Genomic DNA, 9,722 nt, shown 5'->3' on the forward strand with positions numbered 1-9,722 from the left:
CCGACGCCGCCCCCCCACCCCCACGCCACCACTACTGTGTCTTCTCCGTGTGTGTGAGATTGGAACCTGCGCGTGGATTTGCCGCTGCCACGGGCTGCGTAGCTCGCGAGGTTTAACCATAGGAAAAAAACCAGGTAAGTCCTATATAGGCTTCCTGTCGTCCCCTTCTATTGGAGAGGTGTTCTGCACTGTCAGTCTCTACTACCGAGTGTAGCGGGGTCATTTTAATCAGGGGCAGTCTCCAAACTCTCACTACTTCACAACTCTGGTATTTACCACACTTATGTTTTACCTTCCCAGCAGGGGATAATAGAGGGGAGATTGAGCCCTGACCCATGTCACTTTTCTTGTACCCTTCTGGGAAAGTGTCCTGATCATCCAGTGGCCTATGTTACCTAATTAGTTGAAGGTACAAGAAGGTCCGTGCCCGGTATTGGAAGTCATATGGATTGATGACCATTAATGAAATGATGTAAAAAAAAATTTTTTTTTTTTTTTTTGCTTCTTGCTTTCTCTTGGAGCATAAACTAAACTGAGGGAACACTCTTGTTTCCATTTCATTTTGTTCATTCTGCCCCAGTCCCAGTAAAGTTTTTCTCCATCCCTGTGGTATCTGTATCTTTGACACTTTGTTGTAGACGTTGAGGTTATCCTAAGCACCAACAACTCTTTCATTGTTTCACAAATTCGTATTTTTAGCATCTGGTTTTTGTTTTATAGTCTGTTCATCTGCACTAATATGGTTTTGTATTGAGTCTTAATGTGTGCAGGACATTGAATAGGGTGATATTGAGGTGTGCGGGTGGTAGGGGGTATACACAAGAAACAGGACAGAGTCCCTGGCCTCAAATGAGTTTGCAATCAAGTTAGTTGAGTTCAGTTATGAAGACAGTGGGTTCTAGCAGCCCCACTAATGAATAAATAGACTGCTTATCTCATCCTTTTTATTTATTAATTTTTTAAAAGATTTAATTTATTTATTTGAGAGAGAGGGAGATTGAGCAAACGTGCAAGCAGGGAGAGGAGTAAAGGGGGAGAGACAAGCAGATTCCGTGCTGGGTGCAGAGCCACCCGCAGGTGGGGCTCCATTTGCGACCCTGAGATCCTGACCTGAGCCGAAATCAAGAGTCCACCACTTAACCAAGTGAGCCACCCAGGTGCCCCTCTCATCCTTTTTAAAGGATATTTTGAACTGAGATTTTATTTTTAAAACTTTCTTGTGTCTACATTCATGATACGAGAGGGTGTTTTTTGACTAGAGGGTCTCACAATGTAGTAGGAAAGACAGATACACCCTTCCAATCTCAGTAACATTGTATATTAGAGAACTTGTTATGAGAGTTCAGGGAAGGGAGCATTTGAGGTGGGCCTTGAAAATGGATAGGATTTAACTTTGCAGGAATGGAGGTAGGGGAGGGCAGCCCACGTAGCAGAAAAAATATGAGCAAAGGCTTGGGGGCCTGGAAAGATGCAGGACAAGCAACAACACACTGTACATCAACATCCCTATTTCTAACACACCCACAGCCTCTAAGATATTACTATTAAAGGAAAAAAAAATAAAGAATATAAAACTGGTAAGCTTACAACCATATCCAGCTACCCTCCAGCCAACAAAAAAGTTTATATATAGAAAAAATACATGAAATGACAACAATGTTAATGTATGAGATTTAATTCTGGTGTAAACTCAAATTTAAAAGAGAAAAAAATAAAGCTTGCTATATTTTAATTTAAGCTTTTAATTCCAGTTAGTTAACATACAGTAGTGTATTAGTTTCAGGTGTACAATATAGTGATCCAACACTTCCATACATCATCAAGACAAGTGCACTCCTTAATCCCCCTTGTCTATTTACCCCATCCCCTCACCTTCTCCCCTCTGGTTACCATCGGTTCTCTATAATTAAGAGTCTGTTTCTTGATTTGTCTCTCTCTCTCTCTTTTTTCCTTTTGTTTATTTTTATTAAAGATTTTATTTGACAGAGAGAGAGACAGCGAGAGAGGGAACACACACAAGCAGGGGGAGGGAGAGGGAGAAGCAGGCCTCCCACTGAGCAGGGAGCTGGATGTGGGGCTCCATCACAGGACCCTGGGATCATGACCTGAGCCGAAGGCAGACACTTAACGACTGAGCCACACAGTTGCCCCTATTTTTTCCTTTTAAATCTTGCTATATTTGAATTCTGATTGATTGTTATGACTTAAATGTAATTTGGAATCAATTTTTAAATTGCTGGGAATGAATAACATCACTGTCTGAAACCAGAAGCTGTTACAGAATTTCCTCAAGGAATTTTTGCATTTCCTTTTCTCCTCCAAATTGATTTCTCAACTAGGCTTCTTAACCTGATAGAAACTATTCTTTTCCAATCTTAGTCTTAGAAAGATCTTGATTCTTGGCCTCTAGGTAGGGTTAGATTAAACACTAATCCCTCAAAGGATAGGTTAACATCTCTGATCTCTAATGCAGAAGGTTGTTTTTCTTTGAAAAATGCATGGAGAAGTAGTAGAATTTATTTGAAAATGGGAGGGAGTGATGAGCAAAAATAACCCCAACTAACACACTACAATCTTTACTTCTGTGAGGGCTTTAAGGCAACACATTCCAGGTGCCTGGGTGGCTCAGATGGTTAAGCGTCTGCCTTCGGCTCAGGTCATGATCCCAGGGTCCTGGGATCGAGTCCCACATTGCACTCCCTGCTCCTTGGGAGCATGCTTCTCCCTCTGCTTCTCTCTCTCTCTCTATGTCTCTCTCTGTCTCTCATGAATAAATAAATAAAATCTTTAAAAAAAAAAAGGCAACACATTCCTTTTGTAAATTCCTCATTATAGTTTCTTTTATCTATATATTTAAAAATACTTGACAAACTTTAATCAAGACTTTTGAAACATCCCAGTGAGTGAAAATAATGTTTATTTGCCAGTTGGGAAATTAAATTGTGAGGAGAGATTTGTCTGAGGTGATACAGGCCCTGGAAGAGGTGAGAATATTTGGGAGTTTTGTCTTAAAATTCCCTCTACTCATCTTTGTTAAAGGTTTTACAGAGTTTTGTTTTTAAACGGTGATCTTTCTTAGGACATAAATCAAAATGTGGATGGAGGGGGGAGGTGGGTGGGAGAGACAGGCAACAGGCCTGTTTTGGTTCAATTTACCATCCCAGCGATCATGATTTTTACTTATAAATCTCAGTCTTCAGGTTGATTTAATGTGATATAACTTATTTGCTGAAGTAGTATGGCAAGAAAATTATCACAATACTTCTAGAATGTGTTTCATTAAAGTGAAAGGGTAGGATGTTTCTGGTTTCATAAATATGTTCCTAGTTTCTCCAGCACTGTTAGAAAATTGAAGTGATTTTCTTATCTTTGTGGGATTAAATGTGTGGGATATTGGTAGATTACACTAGTTTTCACAGATATTTCTTTCCTTGAAGGAAATGAGGATAAAATATCCCCATTTTGAGCCAGTTAGTTGCACTTTGTTTCATGTTTTCTGTCCACATTTAGAATTACACAGCTATGTTTTTTAAAACCTCTTTCTACTCTATAATTCTCTAGTGCAAAAGTCCAATTTTTCAGACCTATACTCAGGAGTACATTTTTGTAATTTACTAATTGAAATTAATGGATTATTTCACATTTTAGGGAAATTATTTTAACTTGGCCATTTAACCTTAGTTGATTTTGTTTTGTTTTAAAAAAGTTTTTTGCTTTATGCTGTTGTAATTGTTGGTGATCCTGCTTGTGCATTTGGTATCCCAGCCAAAGATTGGGAGGGAATAATACTGGAATTACTTCCCTCCTCTACTCTGACCTGCAAGTTTGCAGGGCATTGTATATTTCTGGAATTATGAAGAAGATGGTTTTTGCTCTCTTGAGTGTTCACCTGAAGACCTGAAAAACTGTCATCAGAGATATAAGAACAGAGAGAAAGAATTCCACAGTGGAGAGCCCTTTAAAGAAAATTCGTGGGATTGTTTAGGATAAAATTGTAGCTGACTTCTAGTGTCATGAGGATATTTAAGAGCTGATCCTTGAGCTAACAAAAGGTTACAAAGAGCTTGGTTGTAAAGGAGTTCCAAGTGTTATCTCTTTTGTTGAAGTGTTATCTCTTTTGTTGATCCTTGCACTTAAAATGGTAAGAAAAGAAAGGAGGTATCTATTTTTTTGGTGATAATAAGATTTTTTTGCTCTAAGAATTCTAATTGAGTTATTAAATCAATCAATAATAATGCCATTAAGGGGTTCCTGGGTGGCTCACTCGGTTAAATATCCAACTCTTTTTTTTTTTTTTACTCCCCAAGGATCAGGGAACCCGATGCGGGGCTTGATCCCAGGACCCTGGGATCATGACCTGAGCCGAAATCAGTCGCTTCAGCAACAGAGCCACCCAGGCACCCCTAAACGTCCAACTCTTGATCTCAGCTCAGGTCTTGATCTCAGGGTTGTGATTTCAAGCCTTGTGTCGGGCTCCATGCCCAGCATGGAGCCTATTTAAAAAAAAAAAGAAAGATTAACAACCTAACAGAAAAATGGAAAAATAGAAAAAAATAAAATAATAAGGCTATTAATATAAAGTATATTGTATTGATTATTAATAAATATATTATTAAAACATTACTATTAATATTAAGTTATTTGTATACAACCGGTTTCGTTTTGGCCAGTAAATTCTTTTTCTCTTCTTTTACTATGCCATTTCACTGTTATTTCTAAATATCAGTTTTTAGTTCAGACTTATAGCCACAATATTTTGGTATTAATTTTTTTAAGAAATTTATTTATTAGAGAGATTGAGGGAACAAGTGGGAGGATGGTCAGAGGGAGAAGTGGACTCCCTGTGGAGCAGGGAGCCCGACTTGGGAATTATCCTAGGACCCTGGGATCATGACCTGAGCCGAAGCAGACGCTTAACTGACTGAGCCACCCAGGCACCCTTGGTATTAATTTCTAATCACACCTGTAAGCGGGTTTTTATGTATTAGTAATCAAATTGTCTCCAAGTATTGTCCATCTAAATCAAAGTGTTTTATCTGGCTCCTCTTTTTCTAGCTAGGTGCTAGTAGGATGAATTTTAGTAGCCTTAAATTCGTTGTATGATAGTGGAAAAAAGTATTTAGTGCAGTATATTATTTGACCTTGAATTTAGGGTATGATTAGGATTGCATAAGAGTGTGTCCATGGTGTTTATTACAAAAATAACCCACAATTGCCTGTTTCTTAACTTTAGGGGAAGTGTTAAGTCATGGGATTTTGAATCTTTTTTTCTTTTTTTGGGTGCATGTAAATGAAGGAGACTAGAACTGATCCTTCCTCTGGTATGAAAAAATAAATCTGGTACTTTGTCTATAGTTTGCACTTTGGTAGGAGTTGACATATTCCTTCATAGGGCCAAATTTTATTTCTAGACCTAGCAAGTGGCTAAGCTGAGATTTAAAGCCAGTCCGTCTGGTTTTAGAACCTGTGTTACCTTACTTAAAGGAACTGTATTTTTTTAAAGTACATAGGCATTTGAGCAAAATTAGCTCTACTGGAATTAAGTTCCTGGTTTGTCCTAAAGGGAAAAATACTCACTAATCTTCTTTGAAAGTATGAATGGGCAAATAGATTTGATGATTAAAAAATTAAAGTATTGGTAGCTCAAAATTTCCTTGGTACATTCAAACTAAATTCATAAGTAAGGTCTCATAGTTTTGTTTTTAGCTGATTACATTATTTAAAGATATGCTAAAAGACCTAATGTTTAAAATGGTGTTAGTCTTATTTTGTTTGTATTTTCTAAGTCTCCCAGGAAGAGAAAAGAAATGATCTGTGTGTGTATTTCTATCTTTTTTTGTAAAAGAGAGAATGTTCCAAAAAAAAAAAATGTTTATTCAATACATGTATTTCAGACATTAGGTAAATACAAAACGATTTAACAGTACCTACCTTAGAGGATTATCAATGAGTTAATACATGTAATGAAGCCCTAAGAGCAGTGCCTGGCAGATAATGAACACACAATAAAGTTTAGTTACCATTATTCTTTTATTTTTTGTTTTTTTAAATATTTATTTGAGAGAGAGAATGAGCAGTGGGGAGGGGTAGAGGGAAAGAGGGAGAGAGAGAGAGAGAGAGAGAAGCCTACTCCCCGCTGAGCAGGGAACCCTATGTGGGGCTTGATCCTGGGATCCGGAGATCATGACCTGAGCCGAAGGCAGATGCTTAACCAACTGAGCCACCCAGGCGCCCCACCATTATTCTTTTAAAAATTATTTACTGTAAAAGTAATGTTAGCAACCCATATAATAAAATTATAAATTATAGTTTTGCAGTACTATAAATTGGGTGGACTGTAGGAGGAATATACTAATCACTCAGTACCTGCAAGCAATATTTAGTTTCCAAATTACAGCACAGAAAATGGAAAACTCAGATTGGGAGGGCACAGTAGCCTACATTACACCTACAGTATGCTAACATCCCATCTCAAAACTCATTTTGACAGCTAGCAAGTCAGATCACCCTGATGTACATACTCTTTCTGCTTCAGCACTGAGAAAACTCAGTCTACTTGTATAATTAGTGAGCTGCAGACTCTGGGCCATTGAGCATTTCTGGATTATTTCTCTAATTGCCAAATATTGAAACATACTTTTGAATGATTTCTGAAATATAAAATATAGGCAGAGGGAAAGGCTTTATGTAGGTCTGACCTACTCTGCAAAATAGCTGCATTCTTTTTTTTTTTTTTAGAGATTTTATTTATTTATTTGAGAGAGAGAGTGAGAGAGAGAGCCCAAGAGGGGGTAGGGTCAGAGGGAGAAGCAGACTCCCCGCCGACCAGGGAGCCCGATGTGGGACTCGATCCCAGGACTCCGGGATCATGAGCTGAGCCTAAGGCAGCTGCTCAACCAACTGAGCCACCCAGGCGCCCAAAATAGCTGCATTCTTACAAAGTTGTATGTAAGTCAAGTTTTTATAAATTACATCAGCACGCCAATGAATACATGTTTATTGTGTGCTTGTTGTATATCTAGTGTTTATGTGGGTTCTGTAAGATATGCAAAGAAGCATAAGGCGTATGCTGCAATGTCTAACCAGAGAAAGAAATCTAATACCAAACAGTTGCAGAGAAATTAGGTACTCAGCTATGAAACTGATTCCAAGGGTATTCAGAAAGAAAGTGGCTATGAGTATTTGACTTTTTTTTATAAGATTTTATTTATTTATTTGAGAGAGAGAGAATGAGAGACAGAGAGCACAAGAGGGAAGAGGGTCAGAGGGAGAAGCAGACTCCCTGCCGAGGAGGGAGCCCGATGCGGGACTCGATCCCGGGACTCCAGGATCATGACCTGAGCCGAAGGCAGTTGCTTAACCGACTGAGCCACCCGGGCGCCCTTGACATGTTTTTCATAGAGGAGGTGGGTTCATTTACTAACTCAGCAATTATTTGAGTAGCTACCATTTGCAAGGTACTGGGGATATAATTGTGTATATAACAGATATGGTCTTGCTTTTCTGGACTTACAGATGAGTGAGGTGACAGGATTTAAATATGTGGAAGAGAGCATTCCAGGTGAGGGGACCAGTCTAAACAAAATCATAGAAAGAAATGGCAAGCATGGACTATATGGCAGTGAGGGTACTTGCCTGATTGTAGTAAAGATTTTATGTTGGGGAAGAATATTGATGAGGGCCATCTTTTGAATCCTTTGAATAGCTATTTAAGTCTGTGGAAAGTGGAGTGGGATTAAGCCCTTTACTTGTAGGATCTGACCCCATCTCCAGGTAGAGTAACTCAGAATTGAGTTAAATTTTAAGACATCTAGCTGGTGTCACAGAGAATTGCTTGGTAGGAGAAAACTGCCACATATCTGGTGCCAGAAGTGTTGTGAATATGGTAGTAGTATGAGAGTTAAGGAGAAATATGAAAAGGAAGACTCGGTTTTTCTGATACAGCCATCCTTTGAATGTTTTGAGCAGCTATTTAATCTGTGGTAAATTCCTTGGATACCGTGTTTTGGAGAGAGTTAGCATGCATGGGCTTTGGAGTCATAGGCCTCGATTTGATCCCATTTTCATTCTAATTTGTTCCCTGAGTTTAGAATTTTTTATTTTTTGAGAGAGAGAGAGCTCGCACGTGGGGGACAGGGCAGAGGGAGAGGGAGAGAGAAAGAATCTTAAACAGGCTTGCATGCGGGGCTCAGTCTCATGACCCTGAGATCATGACCTGAACCAAAATCAAGAATCCGACGCTTAACTGACTGAGTCACTCAGATGCCCCCCGAGTTTAGAATTTTGTATTAAGTTTTCTTAGTGACACAGCTATGTAAGCAATAAAATGATATTTACACAGAGCTGCTGGGATCAGTAACCCTAGTAGCACTAAGTAGCCCTAGAGAGCAATGTGTACATGAAGTGCCAGTGGGAAGTCCAAGAAGTCAGAAGTAGAAGGAGGTTAGGCAAGGAAAGAGAAAGAAATACATTCTGTGATGGTTGGTAGAATGCCATCAGAAATATCTTCAAGCAAAATAGAGTACATTTGCCTAGCCTTTGTTTTCAGTTGTTTTTTTTATGAATAGTGTGTTTCCTTTGTTCAAATATGAGGAAAAGAAACTTAACTGCAGTTATTTGACTCGGCCACTTGAAGACTTCCAGTGGTCATTTTAGGTTTTGTTCTACATTTGAAGCATCTGTTCAGTTTCAGCTTATCTTCTATATTTGAAGCATCTGACTATACCATTGTGTCCTAGTTTTGTATTTTATTTACCTACTCACAACTTGGTCAAAAGCTTATATAGTGAGTTTTGTATATAATCTGTGTTAGTATTCTCTCAAGGCATGAGTGGATTGCCAAATGAATGCCTGTTATGACCTGCCTTTTGTTTCTTGTTACCTTTGGATTTAATGTAAGTACGATCATGTTCTAAGAAGGTTTAACAGTATTATTCTGGCACTTTCTAGAATTTTTTTCCTACTAGGTAAGTAGAAATGATCACACAAGACCATTTTTGTCTCATCCCAATCCTTTATGAGGGTGATCTCCAACCTAATTATACGGAGGACCTTCTTTTGCTTGCTTTTTTTTTTTAAGTAGGCTCCACACCCAACATAGGGCTTGAACTCACAACCTTGAGATCAAGAGTCACGTGCTCTACCGACTGATCCAGCCAGGTGCCCCTGGAGGACCTTCTTTTAATCTGAGTCTTGAGATCAGGGCAGATACAGTCATTGTAGTTCCTGAGAAGTAGTTGCTGGCTGTACTGTTCTCGCTTTCACTCTGGGAATGTTAGCTGGGATGTGTGGCAGAAAGGGGATATAGCAGAGTGGAGAAAACATTATTGGAAACCATCTTGGAGCTCCATGAAGCAAGGTTTCTGGACCTGCCAGTAGATCCTGATCTGCAGGTTGGAGACTTCTACTTTATTTCATCTAGGGCTCTTGTCTTACACAACTCCAGGGGGCAGCAGTCACATTGTTAGTCTATAAATATTATAATTATATATATAAGTCTGTAAATGTTTTATGATGTGCAGTTATACAATATGGCCATCCTGAAACCTACCCAAACCACTTCTGTTTCTAGCCCCTTTCTCTTCTCAATACCTACAACATTCAGCAGCCATGGTAGTCCCAAGTTCATCACTTGAATCTCACTTCCCACTTAAGGTTCTTTTGTATAACAACAGATGAAATTTAGATCTTTGAGGATTTTAAGGAGTTCTATCAGTTTTCTT

General features: G+C 38.8%; 1 protein-coding gene across 2 annotated transcripts in view; it reads left to right on the forward strand.

The window, feature by feature from the left end:
* ATP7A (ATPase copper transporting alpha) overlaps positions 1 to 9,722 on the forward strand; it is a 153,915-nt gene continuing 144,193 nt past the window's right edge. For both annotated transcript variants that reach the window (XM_025882227.2, XM_025882296.2), the window contains exon 1: positions 1 to 134. The gene's annotated coding sequence lies outside the window, so the exon portion shown is untranslated. The remainder of the gene's footprint in view (positions 135 to 9,722) is intronic.

This window comes from Callorhinus ursinus, unplaced genomic scaffold, assembly GCF_003265705.2.
Source record: "Callorhinus ursinus isolate GAN/ISIS: 27379988/994484 unplaced genomic scaffold, GSC_fseal_2.0 scaffold40, whole genome shotgun sequence".
Classification (NCBI taxonomy): Eukaryota; Metazoa; Chordata; class Mammalia; order Carnivora; family Otariidae; genus Callorhinus; species Callorhinus ursinus.